The 21,627-nt window shown below is 38.6% G+C and overlaps 1 long non-coding RNA gene across 1 annotated transcript; it reads right to left on the reverse strand.

Moving 5' to 3' along the window:
• Positions 1 to 276: 276 nt before the first annotated feature.
• Positions 277 to 15,299, reverse strand: LOC140514318 (uncharacterized). The gene is made up of 3 exons (XR_011970543.1): positions 14,648 to 15,299; positions 13,803 to 14,077; positions 277 to 9,995 (listed from the first exon to the last, which is right to left on the reverse strand). It is a non-coding gene; the product is annotated as an uncharacterized lncRNA (long non-coding RNA).
• Between the last annotated feature and the right edge of the window lie 6,328 nt (positions 15,300 to 21,627).

The raw sequence follows: 21,627 nt of genomic DNA on the forward strand, positions 1-21,627 counted from the left end.
GGGAGATGTGGACGCAAATTATCTGCCTAGTCACACATACAATGTTTTCTTAACCCAGATATGTATTTATACTAATAGATCTATAAAATATAATGGGTGATAGATTTTTTTAAAAATACCACGCAAACTTGTGTTTGTTTTGTATAGATGATCTAGAGACATAGAGAGGTAAAGATAGAGATAGAAACAGAGATAGAGGTAAAGATAGAGGTAGAGACAGAGAAGGAGGGAAGGAGGGAGGGAAAAGGAGAGAGAGAGGGAAAGAGTGAGAGAAAACAGACAGAGACAGGCAGAGAGAGTGACAAAGAGACAGAGAAGAAGGGAGGGAGAGAAAGGGAAAAAGAGAGGTAGAAGGAGAGAGAGAGAAGCAGAGGCAGAGAGAGAAAGATGTACACTCAATATATGCCTACTATCTCACCACTGCATGTGAAAGTAAGCTCTTTCTTTTCTTATTAAGTCTTAATCACCGAATGGGCATTGCCTCAGTCAAACTGAGACCTGTTAAAGCCCTTAGCATGAAAGACCAAGGTCTCCCACTGCATTCTGGGCCATCTCCCACTGTTATCTGGCCACTGGACCCAGATGGCTCTGGAAGAAAAAGTGAGAATGATGAGTTTGCACATCCCCTCCTCACTAAAATTCAATTCACTTGGAAGTCATGGCATCATCCCCTACTGGTTCAGTGCCCTGTATATGGTAGGTCCTTAAGAAATACATGTTGATTGACTAATGGATTGAAACAATGGAATCCTAGAGGAGACTCATATCTGGTCTGCTCTTTCAATCCTGCCAACTTCAGGACTTTAGGTTGCAAAATTACTGTGGACTTATTCTCTGAAAGCATTTGAGGCTGGTGAACATTCTGGGGAATTATCTTCTTATTATGCAACAGTGAATGCTCTGGAAAGAGCCTTGCTGAGAAAGGCTAGTTTGGCTTCTTCTATACCCCCAGGAATACAATCTATAGCCTGATGGCTTCCTGAGCATGCCCAGTGAATCACTTCCTCTCTCTAGTCCACCAATCCCTTTTTCCCTTGGCATGGGAAAAAAAGAAAAGAGAACAAAGGATGTTTTCTCTGCCTGTGGTTCTCTTTATTTCTTTGTTTCTTCATTTGTCCATTCATTCATTTTTTCATTCTTTCATTCATTTTAAGACTGGGTCTCCCTATCTTGCCTGTGCTGAAAGTGCAGAGGCTATTCCTGGGCCTGTTTCCACTTCTGATCAGCATGGCTAAAGCTTTGACCTGATGCACTTCTGTTTTGAGCTGGTTTTGTCCTCCTTGATCATCCTGGTAGCCTCCCATGGGCTCACTCTATCAATGGCAAACTTAGTATAGACATCTCTTGGCTTAACCTACTGCAACTCAGAACTCCAAGGCTCAAGAGATTCACTAACCTCAGTCTTTCTGGTACCAAGGATTACAGGTGTGCACTATCATACCTAGATTCTTTTATATTCCATTAACTTAGTTTTACTTGGAAACCAAAAAGATTGTGGCTACCCTCTGTGTACTTGAATGAACGAAACGTAGCCCTATGATCATCCGGTTTCCAAACAGGAGAAATAAACATTCTACCACATTCTTCTCTTTGAAGGGTTATTCTACAACTCCTCATATTCCCTCAAAATGCACACACACACATACACATATGCATGCATGCACATACATACATACATACACGTCCTACCCAATCCTTGCTTAATATCTTCAAAATTATATCTTAATTACTTCTACACCTTTCTGTCATTTTATAATCTGATCTCTGACAACTTTTTAAGTCCCTAAACCAAAAAACCAGTCGATGACAATACTGGGACCAAAGAACTTTCACCATTCTCTCCATACCTTGTAGTGAACTGACAAATGGTAGATCAATAGTTTCTGAAACACTGGGTTCAACAACCCAACTGAACACTTGGCATTCAGTCCAGTCATTTGAAACAGTGCTTAAACATTAATAGGTTCCTTCCTATCATTTGGGGAGGGAGGTGGGAGAATCCTACAATGCATCATTTACAATAATGTACACTTAATGAGTATCTGTTGTTTGCAGGGTAATTGACAGGGCATTGGAGAGATCTATAAGATGCAGTCTCAACCCTTAAAGAGTTATAACAGGAGCAAGACATATACATAGATTGTGCAATACTTTAATATATTACAGTTATGAAAAAATATAATGTTTGAATCAGATGACCTGAGCTTGAAACCTTGGACAAATCATTGGGCTCTTTGGGCTTTAGATTCCTCTTTGGCGAAGTAATGTAATAAAGTTTTTAGCTGTGGATCTTATGATTTGAAATTCATGTAGCAGGTGCTAGGACAGCTAGGTGATATGGTGGATAGAATGAACTCATCTTCCTGAGTTCAAATCTAACCTCACATATTTACTAGTTGTATGACCCTGGCATGTCACTTAATCCTACTTGCCTCAGTTTCCTCATTTATGAAATGTATTGGAGAAGGAAATGGCAAACCACTCCAGTACCTCTGCCAAGAAAATCCCAAATGGGGTCGCAAAGAGTTGGACACAACTGAAAAATGACCGAACAACAACAAGAGTAGGTTACAAATAAGTATTTATTAAATTGCATGTAAAGATAAATCACCATAAGATATGAATGAAATTGTCCCCCATTGGCCAGGCAGATCTAGCCATATAGACTTGCATTTATATCATGAGAGTAAATTTACTTTATGTGGGTCAAACCCCAATTCAAAAAGAAATTGAGAACCTCTAAAGTGAAATTCAGACCTAGCTATTCTCTTTTCTACCATGCTAATGTAAAAGTGAGGCTGATTGTCACTCTACCACACTTAAAGTATATGATAATATACCCAATCAATCTCAAGCACAGGCTTTAGACTAAGTCAGAAAAGTCTTTGGAACTAGAGAGCTGTTGCATAGGAATCATGTTTAGATAGGCTCAAGAAATGGCCATGCCTCGTGTGTCACCTAGGAATTGTTAAGCCAGTTGAAAGGTTAGAGCAAGTCGGGTACTCCAGTAAAAACCCTGAGTAGGAACCATCTTAGAGAGACAGGAAGTAAGGAGAGACCTTGGATTTGGACTCACTTAGATCTCCTCTCCAAATCCACAACTTTGGCCAGAAGAGGACCATGTGAACCTTCAAGAGACTGGAGGATGCTTCCCATCTTCCCAGCAGTGGCCTAGTGGCATCCCTAAATCACTGACAACAGTGTCTGCATTTGGAGCCATGGACAGATGGGATGTAGATTCATAGCTCCAGAAGGAACCCTGCAAAGAAACTAAATCATATGCAAGAGGAGTTTCATAAGCACCTCTAAAAGGACTTCTAACAACCAGGATGTGTTAGTTACTCTTTCCACATATATTCTCTAAACTCCAGACCACATTCCCCTAGACCCAATATATGCTTGTGGCAAACTGTGTCATAGATTTTTAGGGGAATGATTTGCACCAACTGTTCTTAAAATTATAGCACCTTAATAAATAACCCTTTCAAAAGGGTTATTTCTAAAATTTCTTGAAAAAAAAGAGGAAGTATTTCTTCAGTAGCTTTCTAAAAGCTACTTAAGATTGGATGATAAAAATGATTATCAACTTATAATCCTGGGTTACTTTGGGAGCTTGAACCAATAACATTAAAGAGTGACCCCTAACTCTTGGGGGGTATACCTAGAGCTCTGAGGATGAGATATAGTCTTACTTCAGGACCCAAGATTCATCTTTGACAGTAGTAGTTAGGAAAAGGAACCTCAGAGCTTATATGAGTTATACTCACAAATCTAGGCAAAGAGCAGTCAAAAATAAGTGAAAACATGTAAATGAAAAAAAAAATGGAATGAGCACCCTCAAACTTCCTTCTTCCTTAGCACAGCTGAGAATGAAGCTTTCCTCTTCCAGCTTTGCTACACTGAGGAAGTCAGGGCAAAGCAGAGGCAGATTTGAGCAATTGCTAGTCCTAGTTCTCAATCACCACTCCCACCCCAGGTGTTCTTCTTCTTGGCACATTTAGACTCTGGGAGTTTATATAGCCCTGCTGACTCATATCCTCATAGCTTAGCCAGTAGCCTGCTCCTCTAGCTCCTGCTTGGCTCCATGACTTACCATCTCCTCACATGACACAGTTTCTACTTCCTCCTGGACCCTGCTCTTCCCCCTTAGGCAATCACTCTGTGTCATAGCCAAAAAGAGCTGAAGTCTCAGAAATCTCCATCAGGATTGTCTCCGAGGTCTGTAGCACCTTCATGAGGGAGTTTTCTCCCTTGGATGTGCCCCTATTATAGAACCACAGATAGCAAACATTTAAGGTGTAGATATGTGATAGAATGGAAGCCCCTTGAAGGTGGAAAATATTTCATTTTGTGTTTGTATCTCTGAAGCACATAGTAGGTGCTTAATAAATGCTTGGGGATTGATTGTTTTAGTCTACTTCTCAATGAAATGAAAGTAGATTAAATGATCTCCAAAGGCTTTTCTATTATTCATATATATTGACATGTGAGGTGATTTTGTGTGACTTGCGTTTACCAGAGCTACCATCCATGTAGAGTACTAGGTGCTTGCTCTTAGTTTATTTTCATTCTCTCTTCAAGATTGTCTTTGAAGTTTATTTTAAGCTTTTCTTTTTGTGTAAATTTTGAATCAAGGAGCTGATTTTTGCTTAAAATCTCAGTGCCCTAGACAGTTTTGTATAATTATAAATTGCAAAGAAGATACCGAACTACATTGGTAGAAAGAGCTTCCTCATCTAGGTGTCCCCAGTAGGCCTTGGGATGGCCCTGTAATAAATGACCTCTGATAACTATTGGCTTCATCTACGGCCTAATCGATTCCTATACCAATAGAGTGAAGGACTAGAGGTCTGAGTTCCACAAGGAAGCTGTTACACTGAATAAGTTCTCACCATTTGTCATCTATTTTCTTACCTGTAGAATGAGACAGAGTTGAACTAGATGAAATAGAAGGCCTCTTCTAGCTTTAACATTCTACAAATCTATGAGACTTGAGCAGCGAGGGAATCTGTTCAGCTATGTCAGAAAATGTTGTTGCAATGCAACAGTTTTTGCTGTTGTTATTGCTGTCTATTTTGTTTATAAATTTGTGATTTTCATTGCTGTATGGAATTCATGGTGAAGAAATTCTCTCTGCCACTGAAGATCAGTGTGTTCAGTGAGTTCATAAAGAGTTGACTTGTACCCCTCATCCCTGACCTTTTCTGAAACTTTGGGTCTTAGTGAGCTGTCTAGAGCACTGAGAGGTTAAGAGCCTTGGTGAGACATGTATAATTGATATCAAATCACCTGCCTTCTCAAGGAGGGGGGAGGGGAAATAAGGAGGGAGAGAATTTAAAATTCAAAATTTTTAAAATGAATGTTAAAGATATTTTTACATGTAATTGGGAATTCTTTAATGAAATTAATGAAAATATATTTTTAAAAAGAGATTTGGTAGGTGAATCAATGTATCTTCCATCTACTCTTGTCCACTCTTTGAATACTCCAAATATCTTCATCCATCTCCTTCCCTCTAGTCACAGAAGATAGTCTCCATCCCTATAACTTACTCCTTTACTTGAATAATTTTTTAATCCACAGTTGCCCAGTGCCTAGTACTTTGCCTGGCACGTAGTAAACCCTTAATAAATTGTTGTTCATTCATTCAGTTATGTTTAACTCTTCATGACCCCATGGACCATAGCACACTAGTCCTTTGTATCTCCTACTATCTTCCAGTCAGTTCAAGTTCATGTTCATTGTTCATGACACCATCTTTTCATCTCCTCCCCTTCTCTTTTTGTCTTCAATCTTTCCCAGCATCAGGGTCTTTTCCAACAAGTCCTGTCTTCTCATTATGTAGCCAAAGTATTTAAGCTTCATCTTCAGTATTAATTTATTTAATAATCAACTGATTTGGTCTCCTTGTTATCCAAGGGACTCCCAAAAGTCTTCTCCAACTAAAAAACATCAATTCTGCAGCACTCAGCTTTCCTTATAACTAAATCATACAGTCATACAGAGCTAATGGAAGCCCATAGCTTTGACTATATGGATCTTGACTGAGAAGGTGGTCCTCCTGCTTTTTAGTCTGCTTTCCAGATTCACCATGGTTTTCTGTCCAAGAAACAAGCCTTTTTTTATTTCATGGCTGCAATTACCTCTGTAGCAATCTTTGAGCCCAAGAGTATAAAATCTGACATCAATTCAACATCTTCTCCCTCTTTTTGCCAGAAAGTGATGGGAGTAGTTGCCAATATCTGAGTTGTTTTCTTTTTTGTTTTGGCTTCCAGCCAGCTTTTAGACTCTCCTCTTTCACCCAAATCAAGAGTCTTCTTAATTCTTCTTTGTTTTCTGACAACAGAGTGGCATCTTCTGCATATCTGAGATTATTCATATTTCTCCTGATAACCTTAATTCTTGATTTGATTCCTCCAGCCTGGAATTTTGCATGATGTACTCTGCATATAAACTAAGTAAATAAGATGACAGTAAACATCCTTGGGGCCCTTCCTCCTCTTTTCTTCTCTATCTCTCCAAAAATATTCAAGAAAGTAGAATTGGCATGGTTTTAATAGTTACCTATTTTTAAAGCAATTTCAAACACAAAACAAGAAACCAAAATAATTCCTCTTAAAGTACTGAAAGTCTAATACTAGCTGCTCAGATTATAGTTGGGGAAGGGGCCTCATCTCCCCTTATTCTGTTCCATAGAAAACTTAGTGAAGGCAGTTTAAGAGTGTAAATGTCCATTCTGATCAATGGGAACCTCAAGCTAGCTTGAACATAAAACACCCATTTCTTCCTGTTTGATGAGCACTCACAGGTATTGGACTATCTTTTCCCCCCTCACAATGACCCCAGAGCCTAGACCTCCTTATTAACACGGTCAAGGGAAGCATATTCATTCAGGCCACACCTCAACCAAATACTGTAGAAAGTTTTGCATGAGGATCTGAGCTGGGGACTCTTCCTGGCCCCCAACTAGTGCTATAACGCCATTCTTTTCCACCATTTTCAGTGTCACAAATGCTTCTTTCTCTCCAGTAGGAGAAGCCTTGTCACTCTTCCAAAACCATTAAGAATTGGAACACTTCCAAATGAACAGTGGTAGTGCTATATTTCCTTCCAGCCCCCCCAGACCTTACTAGTCTCTGGAATGATCATACTTTTAGAGTTAGAAGAGACCCTAGAGACCATAAAGTCCAATCCTCTCATTTTATAGATGAGAAAACTGAGGCATCAAGAAGTTAGGTTTTTTCTTGTCTATGTTTTGCTTCACAACATGACTATTATGAATATGTTTTGCATGACTACACACATATAACCTATATGGAATTTTTGCTTTCTCAATGTAGCAACAGGTGGGGAAGGAGGAAGATAGAGAAATTGGAGCTCAAAGTTTTAAAAAAACAAATGTTAAAAATTATTTTAACATGTAACTGTGGAAAAATAAAATACTAAATAAAAGCCTTAAAAATGGGGGGAGATGGTAAATAATAAATTCAATATGTAACTTTCAAAAAAAAGGTTAGGTGACTTGTTGGGTCACATTGTGTCTGAAGTTTTTCTAACTCCAACTCCAGTACCCTATCCATTTTACAGATACTTTAAAGGGGAATCTATTTAACCATTATAGAAGTTATTATCAGTCAAGTTGTAACTGACCATATTTTTAGAAACCCTCCCATTTTCAAAAGGCATTCTCCTTTTTCTCAGACCTTTAAAAAGCTTGATCAATCCATCAGGATTGGCACACAGGGGAAGCAGGTCTAAAGAGTTAAAAAGATATACCAATTACTCTGTATACTATAGTCTCCAAGCCTGAGCTGTTCATTACTTTTGTCATATATTTCAGTTCATATATTTCAGTTCTTTCAAATAACCATACTATTCTCTTCAAAAGGGTTAATTAGCAGATGACCAAAAGAATGAAAAAAGGCTACTAAAAGACTCAATATAATATAAGACTCTAAGCTAAAAGCAAGTTTGAGAAAAAGACAAACGATCATTACAGTATACATGGAAATTACAGATATGACAGATAAAATGAATGGAAAATAGATATGATACAATTCCCCGAATTGCCCTCTTCTGAACTCATTAACAATTATTTATAGGCATCCAAAGCCTCAGGCTATCAGCTTCTCTGACTCTACCCAGACGTCCTACTGAGATCTCAGTGCATTAGTAACAGTATATTCATATACAATGGAAAGCCAGATGGCATCTACCAGTACATCAAAGAATGGACTGGTCATATGAAAGTACCTGGACCAAATCCCCATTGGCTGGTTCTGGAACTCTTCAGATTAAATTAATTAAAGAGCTCTTAGGGGAACAGGAAGAGGATGAGAAGAAAAGGAAAGTAATGTCCTCTTTCTCTGACAATGATCTTTTGTGATACTGAGATATAATGAATTTGTGCACATTAACAACATCATACTTTAGCCAAAATTGACAGAGGAATGGCGTTTCAGTTCGAATTATCCAAATAACTGACTTAATCCTCCACTTTGGTTTGGATATGGCTAGACAATCATCTCCAGTTACTTCTCTCAATTTTGGTTGGATACTACAAGCTACTTCAAGACCTAAAAAAGAAAAGAACCTACTTTCAACCTAAGAAGAAGATTTGGTGTAGGAGAGGAAATATGAGAGGTCCTTTCAAGTACTTAAAGAATTGTCATGTCATTGCTCTGCTTGACCCCAAAAGCAAGTGTCTGTCAGGAAAAAATTCCCAATACTTAGAGCTTCCCCAGAATGGGAAGTCTTTGGATGGCTTCCCCATTATTGGAGGTCTTCAAGCAAAGGATAGGTGATCATTTGTTAGGGACATGGCAGAGGGGATTTCTGCATAAGAACCAGTTGAACCAGATGACCGTTGATGGCTCTTCCATTGCTGGAGTTATATGCTCCCATGAGATCATTTAAGGTCTGTATGGGCTTTTTTAGCATTCCCAAAGCAAAATTCACTTACAAATACCACTTGTCCGAAATATCAATAGTAGATCGACTAGAGTGTATTATTATTTTCCTATCTCAGTTGTCTGAGTCTAGATCAAACTTGGGCAAAATGTACTTTAGCCTTTCTCCCTTGACCTTTTGGAAAAGAAATGAACACAATGAAGAATGACTTACAATCAAGAATGATGGAGTGTCCTGTCACTGAGCTGCCTGGACAGATCTATTCTGAGAAATCTATGCAGGAGGTTGATTTGCTAAGATATGGGAAAAGGCTCATAGGTTCTCTCCATTTCAAAAATCACCATTTTTTTAAAGGCAATAATGACAGTCTAGGTTTCAAAAAGCAAAAGCAATGTGGTCCACCTAGAAATTCACAGGTCTTACCTAGTAAAGGAAAGGTTATTAGGTTACCTGGTAGAAACTATGACTACTCAAGACTCCATATTCATCTCCACTTGTTCAAACTCCAGTTAGTGTCCTTGGGCTCAGTCTTTTCCAAGTAAACTCTCTCTTGGTTCTCCATCTATTTGTCTAAGTACTTCTTGTCTGATTCCCTTGCTGCATATTTCATCCACATCACACTAACTAGAAATGTCTCCCAGAGCTCCACCTTGGCCTTCTTTTCTTATCTCTCTTTATTCTCTCACTTGGTGATATTGTCAGTTTCCACTGGCTTAATTATCTTTATGAGCATAATTCTCAGATGTATATATCCAGTCTTAGTCTGTCTCCTGAGCAACAGTCCTACATCAGCAACCACTTTTTGGACACCTGAAACTGGAGTTCTTCTAAGCATCTCTAACTCAAAATATCGAAAACAGATTTAATTCTCTTTTTTGATAAACCATCCTTTTTCCAACCTTATTACTGTCGAAGACATCGCTCTCTTCTCAGTTCCTCAGGCACACAACTTTGATATCATCCTCAACTCTTCATTGTCTTTTACTTCAAGACTCATCTTCCTGAGTTCAAATCTGGTCTCAGACACTTCCAAGCTATGTGATCCTGGGAGAGTCACTTAACCTTGTTTGTCTCCATTTCTTCATCTGTAAAATGAACAGGAGAAGTAAATGACAAGCCACTCCAGTGTCTTTGCCAAGAAAACTTCTTCCCCTTAGTTTTCTTGGCACCCTTCAAGAATCAGCTCAGGTCTCACCTTATGCAGGAGATCTTTCCCACTAGATCCTAGTTCCTTCCCTTTCTAAGGTTATCTTCCATCTATTCTCCATATAGATTGCATGAACCTAGTTCTTTGCATGCTGACTCAACCTTCAGAATATAAGTCCCTTGAAGGCAGGGACTGCTTTGGGCCTTTCTTTGTATCCAAACAATCACAGTATCTGGTACTCAGTAAGCTTTTTCATGTTTTTAGACGGAATGACTCTATCATCCTAACTTGATCCAATTTCCTTATCTGGTAGCTTTAGCTTACCACCCCCTCTCTTTGCCAATCAGAGCACACTCCTGATCCAGTGATTATTTAATTGTTGTTCAGTTACTTCAGTCATATCTGATTCTTCATGATCCCATTTTGGGATATTCTTGACAAAGAAACTGGAATGATTTGCCATTTCTTTCTCCAGCTCATTTTACAGATGAAAAAACTGAAGTAAACAAGGTTAAGCGACTTGCCCAGGGTAACACAACTAATAAGTGTCTGAGGCCAGATTTGAACTCAGGAAGATGAATCTTCCTGACTCCAGACACAGCAATTCTATGTACTGTTCCACCTAACTGTTCCTTAAAAAGCACTGGCCTGGTCACCATGCCCTACTTTTGTTCCTTCCTCCCCTGCCAGTATGAATTTACTGGAATAGTGATAAGAGGAGTAGGAACGTCTCCCTAACCCAGTATGCCAAACACAAAATAGATTGAAAGGACATAGACAGAAGGTTAAGTATTTGAGTGTGTTTGGGAATATGATAGAAAAAACATCTGGAGAAAAATATAGAGGCATTCCAAAAAGAAAGAGACAGAGAACCTACCACATTTTAACTGATGGATTGTCTAGAAAATTGAAGAGTAACATATGAAAGACCCATTCCCATCTCCCTGCATGGCATAATTTAGTTTTAATTTGTCTGTCATCTCTCCTAAAAAAGAGCCCATGAAAATACACCCCCAAAATAAATCTCAAATGGCTTTGGCTGTTTATTTGTTTGTTGTGATTGGTTTTATATACATGGAGTAGGCTTGATAAAAATTTTGAAAATTTTTACATTTATTAATATCATAGATGTACTTAACAACATTAGTTATTATATTTGTTATTATTGCTGTGTTATGCTTGTGTGTTCACTATCCATATAAAATATGCACTTATTATTATTATCAGCATCATCAAGTCACTACACTTTTATTAACTGCTTATGTGTCAGGTATTGTGCTAATCCCTGAACATCCAAAGAAAGGCAAAAACAGTCCCTGTCCTCAAGGATCTCTATGTCTAAAAGGGGAGACGATATGCAAATTACCAAGCACGAATGAGTTGTATTGGAGGGAATCACAGAAGGAAAGATGCTACCATCAAGGGGATCTGCAAATGCTTCCAATAGAAAGTAAGATTTTAGGTGGGGTTTTAAGAAATCCAGGGAGGTGTGGAGCCAGAGATGAGGAGAAAAGATTGCAGGCATTGGGGTACAATCAGCGAGATGCACAAAATCAGGAAAGGTAGCACCTACCTAGAGGAACAGCAAGGAAGTCAATGTCATGGTATTACAGAATACATAGAGGAGATTATGGTGCAAGAAGACTGGAAAGGTAGAAAGGGACTAGGTCATGAAAGGCTTCAAAAGTCAAACAATATATATTATATCCTATCCCGAGGTAATAGGGAGCCATTGAAGTTTATTTGTTGGAGGTGGAGGGAGGGTTATATGAACAAACCTACACTTTAGGAAGTTAAATTGTACAATTGGGTAACGAATAGAGCAAAGTGAAGAGAGATATAAGGCAGAAAGACCAGGCAGCAGATTTTTGCAACAGTCCAGCCTGAGATGCTGAGAACCCTCCACACAGTGGTAGCAGCATTCAAAGGGAGAAGGGGCCATTATGAAGATAGAGTCGACGGGACTAGGCAATAGATTGGATAAGAGAAAGAGCTGAGAATGCCACCTAGGTCTCCAATTTGGGTGACTGGGAGAGTGGTGGCACCTTCATTGGTAATAGGAAAGCAAAGAAGGTGGGAAATTTGGGTCAGCTTGAGTTTAATAGTTATTCAACTAGAATTTTTATCGCATGTTAAGGTGTGCAAAGCAATTTCTATGTATTTATATGTCATATATAAACATACACAAAAAGAAAGGTACACAGTTTGGATGTGTGCATGCATGTGTGTGTGTGTGTGTGTGTGTGTGTGTGTGTGATCTATGGTTTGATGCAAATGAGCCTTGAAGGAATCCAAGGATTCTAAGATTTACAGTGAAAGTGGAATACATTCTAACCATGGGGGAAATTGAAGCTTAGGTGAAATGAAAGTTGAGAATGTTTTTATCTGTTTCTTATATTGATAAGCTATATTTTCTGTAATAAGAATGCTGACATAAATGCATTTAAGTAAAATAGTGCTTAATTGAAGTACTTAATGCCAGTCCAAGGGGAGGTACTCATTATCACTAATAGAAGATCAGTTTAAAAAGACACATTTTAGGACTTCAGAGAGGCCTGGAAGGACTTATATGAACTGATGCTGAGTGAAATGAGCAGAACCAGGAGAACATTGTACACAGTAACATGCACAGTGTGTGAGGACTGTTTCTGATAGACTTAACCCTTCATAGCAATGCAAGGACCTAAAATATTCCCAAAGGACTCGAGGTAAAATGCCATTCACATCCAGAGAAAGAACTATGGAATCGAAACACAGAATAAAGCAGAACATTTTCTCTTGTGTTATGTTTATTTTGGTTTAGTTTTTCTAATGGTTTCTCCCATACATTTTAATTCTTCCATGCAACATGACTAATGTGAAAATGTGGTTAATAAGAATGTATATGTAGAACCCATATAAAATTGCATGCAATCTCGAGGAGGGAGAGGGGAGGGAAGGGGAGAAAATCTAAGATTTATGGAAGTGATTGTAGAAAACTGAAAACAAACAAATTAATTTTAAAATAAATAGATAAAATAATAAAAAGACCCATCTTGCATATGCCCTAACCATGGGCTCAAGGAACAAGGAAGAGGCAAGAGTTGAATGAATAAAGGTATTTCCTATGAAACATCTTGCATCATCCAGTTCTCTGCAGTTGGCACTGAGCAGCATGTCAGCAGGAACATCCCCAGGGAACCTGAACTGGTTCAGTGATATAAAGAGAGATGACCCATTTTTAAAGTTACCAGAAACCAAATTTCCTGATGAATTTCTATGTAGTGAATTTCACAGACAAGTCATCTGACCTTCCATTCAATGGTTCATAGTATTATAAGATATATATAGATATATAGATATACACATACATACATACATACATATGTGCTTATGTAACCATGCCAAATACCAACTATGCCCTGGAGGCTGAAGCCCTGTATTTTTTCCTCTAAGGGCTCCCTCTTAGGACTGAACCCTAGCTAGTGTGTATATGAGGTTCAAAACTGGGAGAACTTGACTCTAATGAGAGGGGTCAAGTTACTGAGCCGTATATATTCCTCTGCCAGAGTCCCAGGGGAAAATATTTAAAACTTAGATTTAAGCTACTATCTAGGTTCTCAAAAGGGAGTTAGGAGTACAAAGAGGATCAATGTACAATATAGATGAGATATAGGCTAGCTATTTATTTCCTGCTCACAAAAGAAATTCTAAAAAGCACACAAACTCACAGTACATTGACAAAGACTTAAATAGGATATAATACCTTTTAACTCTTCTTACACCATTACAGGAGGCTGAGACAGATATCAAAGCATGAAGCAGCTTGTAAAACAGTAAGAAGGTATCTTATCTTTCACATGAATATGTTCTGTTCAAAGAATTCCACGTCTTCTGGCAAACCAGGCCAAGGACTGGGTTCATCTTCTACCTGGGCATTCTCCAAGAAGCTCTGTAGTAAATGTGGATATAGAGAGGGCATCCTTCACACTACTCAACACCAAAGCTGGAAACATCCATCTCAGGATCCCAATTCATCACCTACAATCAAGCAGAAAAACACAGAGGTGCAGAGGCAGCTGGGTCTCTGAGAACCAGGCTCAGGCTTGCCCAAGTAGGACATTTTTTTCAGTTGCCATGTTTTCAGGGGTTTCCATGAAGTGTAGGTAGAGAAAGGGGCCACCCTTCTCTCTACCCATCATAGAAAAGTTATTCCCCAGAAACTGAGGTGATTGATACAATGCTGCCACGCTTCCTGATGCTGTCATGGGACTGGAGGACAAAGAAGTGTTTGCTCTGTCATCCCAAAGGACCTTAGAAATCATCTATCCCAACTCTTCTTTTACAATGAAAGAAAATAAGGCTCAGGAAAGCAAAACAGCTAGATGCCCCATTGTTGGACTTCAAATCAGGAACATCTGAGTTCAAATCCCACACAAGAAACTTAACCTTGCACAATCTCAGTTTTCTCATCTATAAAATGACAATAACAGCACCTAATCCATATGATTGGAGTGAGGATTATGAGATAGCATATTTAAAGTGCTTTACAAACCTTTTCACTGTTATTTAAGCACTAGCTTTTTTTAATTATTAGGCAAAGTGACTGACCTGAATTTCCCCAGGTAGCAAATGAAAGAGCTGATGTTTCTGATCCCAAATCCAGCACTCTTTACACCATACTTTCACTCTGCTAACATACTTTTCTGCCGCATGGTTCCTGTTGAAATGAATAAACAAGGAAGTTTTTACAATTTGAACAGATTCTAATAATATCTTTTAAAATAATTCTTCCTGTAATACCCATGAGGAGCCTGAATGTTTGCTTGCCCCAGTGAGTAAAGACCCTTAGTCTTCTAACACTTGATAATCTCTATTTTAGATCAGATCCCTTTGGAATGAAATAGATTGAAATTTTAGTCTTGGGAAATATTTAAAATTAAATACAAATTGAACACTTTTACATCTTTTTCAAAGGAAAAGGACATTTATTCAAAATTTGTTCTGTTGAAAATATATTGTACTGTCGATTGACAAAAATAGTAATGCCCTGTAGGGAAACCAACTGGAAAAACAGGCAGCTGCTATGAAGTAAGGCTTCTGTTAAATCCTGGAAAGACCTAGAACTCAATAATCTTGAGAATGAGATGATTAGAATGTTGGAATAAAGTATGGATTCACAACCTAGAGTTCACACACCCCTAAATGGGGAGAGCAAGTTCAGGGGGTCTATGAACTTGGATGGGAAAACATTTTGCTAATTGTATTTCAATATAATTGATTTCTTTTGTAATCCTATATATTTTATTTTATGCATTTAAGATGTTATTCTGAAAAGGGTGCTTAGACTTCACCAGGTATTCAAAGGAGTTCATTAAAAAAAAAAGATTAGCAACACCTGAAATAAATAACTGAAACAAGTTAATCCGCTAAAGAAAGGAATGGGAGGGAGGATGGAAGGATGAAATTCAATATGAAAAGAATGACTAGTCTCTTCTCATTCCTCCTAAGGAGACACTACCCTCAGTGGTACAGTGAATGGAGAACTTGGCTTGAAGTCAGGGCAAACACGAGTTTGAACCCTCCTAGAGACCCTTCCTATCTACGTGACCCTGGATAAATCACTTAATTTCTCAGACTTGGTTTTCTCCTTTGTAAAATGGGGATGATGATAACAGCACCCACATCATGAGGTTGCTGTTGAGAATCAGATAAGATAATCTATGTAAAATGCTTTGCAAACTTAAAAGCCCTCTACAAATACTAATTGCTATCATTAAATTAGATTTTTTTTTTTAAATTTCAACAAGAGGTTTTCTTGATTTAATATAAGGAAGAAGATCTATGAGAAACTCTGGTTCTTGTAAAAAGCAATGAATTACCTTTGGGAAGGAGGGAGTGGTCTTTGAAGATACAATAGGTTGGTATTAGGCTAAATCCATTAAAGTCAGCTTCTATCTAAGGATGAAGAATTAACTTTAAAGGTTTTTGAGGCCTCGGCAACTCTGTCAAAAGCCAAGAAGGTAGGCTTAAGTTCTGGTATCTTTTAGATACCCTCATTATATCTATGCTTTGGATATTATCCTCAATCCTCCCTTCTTTCTGCCGTCCCTCCTCCCCTCTCCTAGCTACCTCCTACACATTCCAACGCCCCCCTTCCCTCTCCAAAAAAATCATTTAAGAATAATTATTGGTCTATACCATTCAGATTTAAATAAGAAAACACATGCTTATTGTCCAAAATCTTTAGACTCAATGAAGTTAGAGAGTCTTTAAAGCTTAGAATCCAAAGAGACTGATGTTGTCTATGATAGCCCAACCCTAGGCAGGAAACTACCTTGGAGAGACCCAACCAGGCATCATCCAGATTGCATCCATTTCCCCTTTTCCTTCCCTACACATCGAAAGGATTCCTTTTAACAGTCTCTGAGGCTCCTTTTAGCCCTAAAATCTGTGGTTATGTGTCTTAGAAACCTTCCATTACTTTCTCACAAAGTAATATCATTGGCCTATGGAGTCCACAAACAATTGTTCTGTGGCTTATCTTTCTGTTGTTGATGATCAGAGGTGATTTTAGTGATTTTGCTGTGGGAGCCCATCATTTTGTCTTAGCCTGGACTGCCACCTACTGGTGAAAGGTGAAACAGCCATTCTCTTCCTCTACTCCCTACAGCCCTTCATTCAAAGAGATAGATAGATAGATAGATAGATAGATAGATAGATAGATAGATAGATAGATAGATAGATAGATAGATAGATAGATAGATGAATGTATAGGTAGGTTAGAGTTAGGTAAGTAGCGGGGAGAGAGAGGGAGAGAAAGAGAGATAAGTAGATAGGTAAACAGATGGACAGACAGATAGGTTGTAAGCAAATATACTAAATAGAGCATTTATGAAGTGCTTACTATGTACCAAACAAGGATTCCTAGGGTCTGACATTGTACGTTTCATGAGTCCTAGAGCTGCCTGATTGGTGCTGAACTTGGAAGTCCCAATTGTCCATAAGCAACCATCATCTGAGAAACATTTTTCTGCATCAAGCATCAGAAATTAACTCTAGCTCTTCTGCTACTCCCACAGCTGGGTAATGCAGTTAAAAGAATGTTAAACCTAGAGTCAAGAAGACCAGAGTCCAAATCTGGCCTCAGACACTTACTAGCTATGTCACCCTGGATAAATTGCTTAACCTCTTGTCTGGCTCAATTTCCTTATTTGTAAAATGAGGGTAATAATAGCACCTAACTCCCAGGATTGTTATGAATATCAAATGAGATATTTATAAAGTGCTTAGCACAGTGCCTGGCACATAGTAGGCATTTAATGAATGTGCTTCCTTCCTTCCACACAATTTTGAGTGGGTCTAGTTCTACAAACAGAGTTTACTTCTGAGGTTGGCTCTGCTGCTTTCCAGGATTCTTTATATCCTTCCTTCTCACTCTGGAACATCTGTCCTCCCCTGGATCAGTGAGTTCCTCCCAGGACCTTCTTTTGGGAAGAGGCTCAGATCAGCCATTCCTCCTCCATTTTCAGTTGTGCTTCTTACTCTCTGGGCTTCAATGTTGTGTCTCCAAATCAGTCCCTCCCCACCCGCTCACCCCTTCCCTTGCTCTGATTTGCAGTTCCCCTTTATGCATTATCTTTCCCCTTAGAATTAAGCTCCTTGAGGACAGGGACACTTTTTTAACCTGGTATTTCTGTCTCCAGCACTTAGTACAGAGCCTAGCACATAGTAAAGTCTTAGTAAATATTTGATGCCTTCCTTGTCTTCCATGTTGTGTGTCTTTTGCTTACTGGGGGAAAAGTGATTCTATTATTATTTCCATTTCCTAATTAGAAAAAAAAATAAATCTAACTTAACTTTTCACATTGTCTGAAATTATGCATTGTGGCATTAAATTTTTAATGTCCTAGAATGAAATCCAGAATTGAAGATGCTGACAAACATCACTCTAGAAATATTCACTCACTGATACTCTAGGTGAGACCCCTGTCCAGTAACCAATGAATGATCCTACTAAGAGAAGTCCAGGATTCTGCTAACCAGCAAAAGGGGAGAAACCATAATGTGAACAACAAGAAACACCAGTAAAAAACTAAAACACCAAGAACACGAAGAGGAAAAAAGCTCAATGAAATAGAAGAATGAGTAAAACCTTAAAGCGAATACAAGCCAATACTACAATATTATAATGTGAAGCAAAGTGAGAAAATATCTCCTGGTGAAAGAAAAAAATTCTGTGGGCTCCCCCAGAGAGCATAAAAGAACAGCAAAAAAAATGCCACAGGATCACACATTAGAGTGAGAAGGGATCTTGGGGATTCATTTTTTTTTAAAGAAATCACATATTGAAGGCAGAGTCAAGATGGTGGAGCAGAAAGATGGACCTGTAGAAGCTTCCCCACATAGGCGATAAAATACCTGTAAAAATGACTCTAAACAAATTCTAGAGCAACAGAAGCCACAAAATGACAGAGTGAAAGAGATTTTCAGCCCAAGACAGCCTGGAAAGCTGATAGGAAAGGTCTATCACACTGGGCACAGAGCAGAGTGCAGCCCAGCATGGGCCATGAGGTACAACAGAGACAGGACCTGGAACAGGCTTCAGGGCACCACCAGTAGCAGTAGTTCCCAGATTGCTCAACCCACAAACACCAAATGCAGCTTCAAAGATCAATGGGAAAGCTCTTTTACTTGGGTGAGAAGGGAACAAGATCTGGACCCACCACCAGCAGGCACTGCAGTGGCAAAGTCCATTTTTTGAGGCCTCTGACTAAAGACCCTGGGGGAATTGAGCTGCTGATCAGAATCTCAGCCCTGAGTGGCTCTCCTGGGTTGAGGAAGAGGGCTGGCAGTGGAGCTGGTGGAGGCTTTGGAGAGGGAATCCTGCAGGTAGATCCTGGGCAGAACAGAGTGCAGGCCAGGAGAGGAATAAACTCCTCTCCCTTGATTGAGCCTCCTTGGAGGAACTGAGATCTTACAGGCCCCCAGAGTATACACTCTTCTTGACAAAGGACTCAAAAGTCAAGTAACTGGCTTGGAAAATGCCCAAAAAAGGGGAAAAAAATAAGACTATAGAAGGTTACTTTCTTGGTGAACAGGTATTTTCTTCCATCCTTTCAGAAGAGGAAGAACAATGCATACCAACAGAGGAAGATTTAAGGTCAAGGCTTCTGCATCCAAAACCTCCAAAATAAATACACAATGGTATCAGACCATGGAAGGGCTCAAAAAGGATTTTGAAAATCAAGTAACAGAGGTAGAGGAATAAATGGAAAGAGAAATGAGAGGGATGCGAGAAAATCATGAAAAGTGAGTCAAAAACTGGCTAGGACCCAAAAAATACTGAAGAAAATAACACCTTTAAAAATAGGTTAACTTAATTGGCGAAAGAGGTCCAAAAAGCCAGTGAGGAGAAGAAGGCTTTAAAAAGAAAAAAGTAGCCAAACAGACAAAGAGGTTCAAAAGCTCAATGAAGAAAACAGTTCTTTAAAAACTGGAATGGAGCAGAGGAAAGCTAATGAATTATGAGAAACCAAGAAATTATAAAACAAAACCAAAAGAATGAAAAAATAGAAGATAATGTGAAATATCTCATTGGAAAAACAATTTACCTGGAAAATAGATCCAGGAGAAACAATTTAAAAATCACAAGACTACCTGAAAGCCATGACCAAAACAAGAGCCTAGGCATCATCTTTCATGAAATTATCAAGGAAAACTGCCCTGATATTCTAAAACCAGAGGGCAAAATAAATATTGAAACAATCCACTGATTACCTCCTGAAAAAGATCCAAAAAGAGAAACTCCTAGGAATATTGTAGCCAAATTCCAGAGTTCCCAGGCCAAGGAGAAAATATTGCAAGCAGCTAGAAAGAAACAATTCAAGTATTATGGAAATACAGTTGGGATAACACAAGATCTAGCAGCTTCTACATTAAGGAATCGAAGGGTTTGAAATATGATATTCCAGAAGGAACTAGGATTAAAACCAAGAATCACCTACCCAGCAAAATTGAATATAATACATGAGGGGAATACTTCAGGGGAAATAATGGTTATTCAATGAAATAGAGGACTTTCAAGCATTCTTGATGAAAAGACCAGAGCTGAATAGAAATTTTGACTTTCAAACACAAGAATCAAGTGAAGCATGAAAAGGTAAGCAGGAAATAGAAATCATAAGGGATTTTCTAAAGTTGAACTGTTTACATTCCTACATGGAAAGATAATATTTGTAACTCTTGAAACTTTTCTCAGCATTTGGGTAGTTGGAGGGATTATACACACACATATACATACACACACACACACACACACACACACACACACACACACACACACACATATATATATATATATATATATATAGAGAGAGAGAGAGAGAGAGAGAGAGAGAGAGAGAGAGAGAGAGAGAGAGAGAGAGCAGGGTGAGTTGAATAGGAAGGGCTGATACCTAAAAAAATAAAATTAAGAAGTGAGAGAGAAATATATTGGGAGGACAAAGGGAGAAATGGAATGGGACAAATTAACTCTCATAAAAGAAGCAAGGAAAAGCTTTTTCAATGGAGGAGAAAAGGGGGGAGATGAGAGGGAAAAAATGAAGCTTACTCTCATCGCATTTGGCTTAAGGAGGGAATAACATGTTCACTCAATTTGGTATGAAAATCTGTCTTACACTACAGGAAAGTAGGGGAGAAGGGGAGAAGTGATATGGGGGATGATAGAAGGAAGGGCAAGTGGGAGGAGGGAGTAATTAGAAGTAAACACTTTAGGGGAGGGACAAGGTCAAAAGGAAGAATAGAATAAATGTGGGGCAGGGTAGGATGGAGGGAAATACGGTTAGTCTTACACAACCTGACTATTATGGAAGTCTTTTGCAAAACTACACATGTATAGCCTATATTGAATTGCCTGCTTTCCCAGTGGGGATGGGTGAGGGAGGAAGGGAGGGAAGTTGGAACTCAAAGTTTTAAGAACGAATGTTGAGAATTGTTTTTGCATACAACTGGGAAATAAGTAATACAGGTAATGGGGTATAGAAATCTATCTTGCCCTACAAGAAAAGAGAGAAGATGGGGATAAGGGAAGGGAGAGATATGGTGGAAGAGAGGGCAGATTGGGGAAAGGGGTAATTAGAAAGCATGGCATTTTGGGCGGGGAGAGATGGAGATAAAATTTAGAACTCAAAATTTTGTGGAAATGAATGGAAAACTAAAAATAAATAAATAAACATAAAAAAGAAATTACATATTGAGAACAGAGTAAAAAATATGGGCTCAGAAAATATCATAGACATACATGTTTACAATATATACCACAATAAGCTTAAAGTAGAAGTGTAACCTGAATAAAAGAAATTATACTATGAATAAATAAATGAATGGGTGGGTGGGTGGATACAAATACATTTATTAAATCCTTATAGTTGGTGAAGCACTGACTGAAAAATCAGATAGCCCATGCTTTCAAGGAGTGTATATTCTAATGGGAGAGTCAACACACCTGAAGGTTTCAGATCTAAGTCAGATGGAAAGGTCCCATGGTCTTAGAGGGCAGCACAAAAACAAGTGGAAACGTCTCTTTTTAA

This window comes from Notamacropus eugenii, chromosome 7 (genome assembly GCF_028372415.1).
Source record: "Notamacropus eugenii isolate mMacEug1 chromosome 7, mMacEug1.pri_v2, whole genome shotgun sequence".
Taxonomy (NCBI): Eukaryota; Metazoa; Chordata; class Mammalia; order Diprotodontia; family Macropodidae; genus Notamacropus; species Notamacropus eugenii.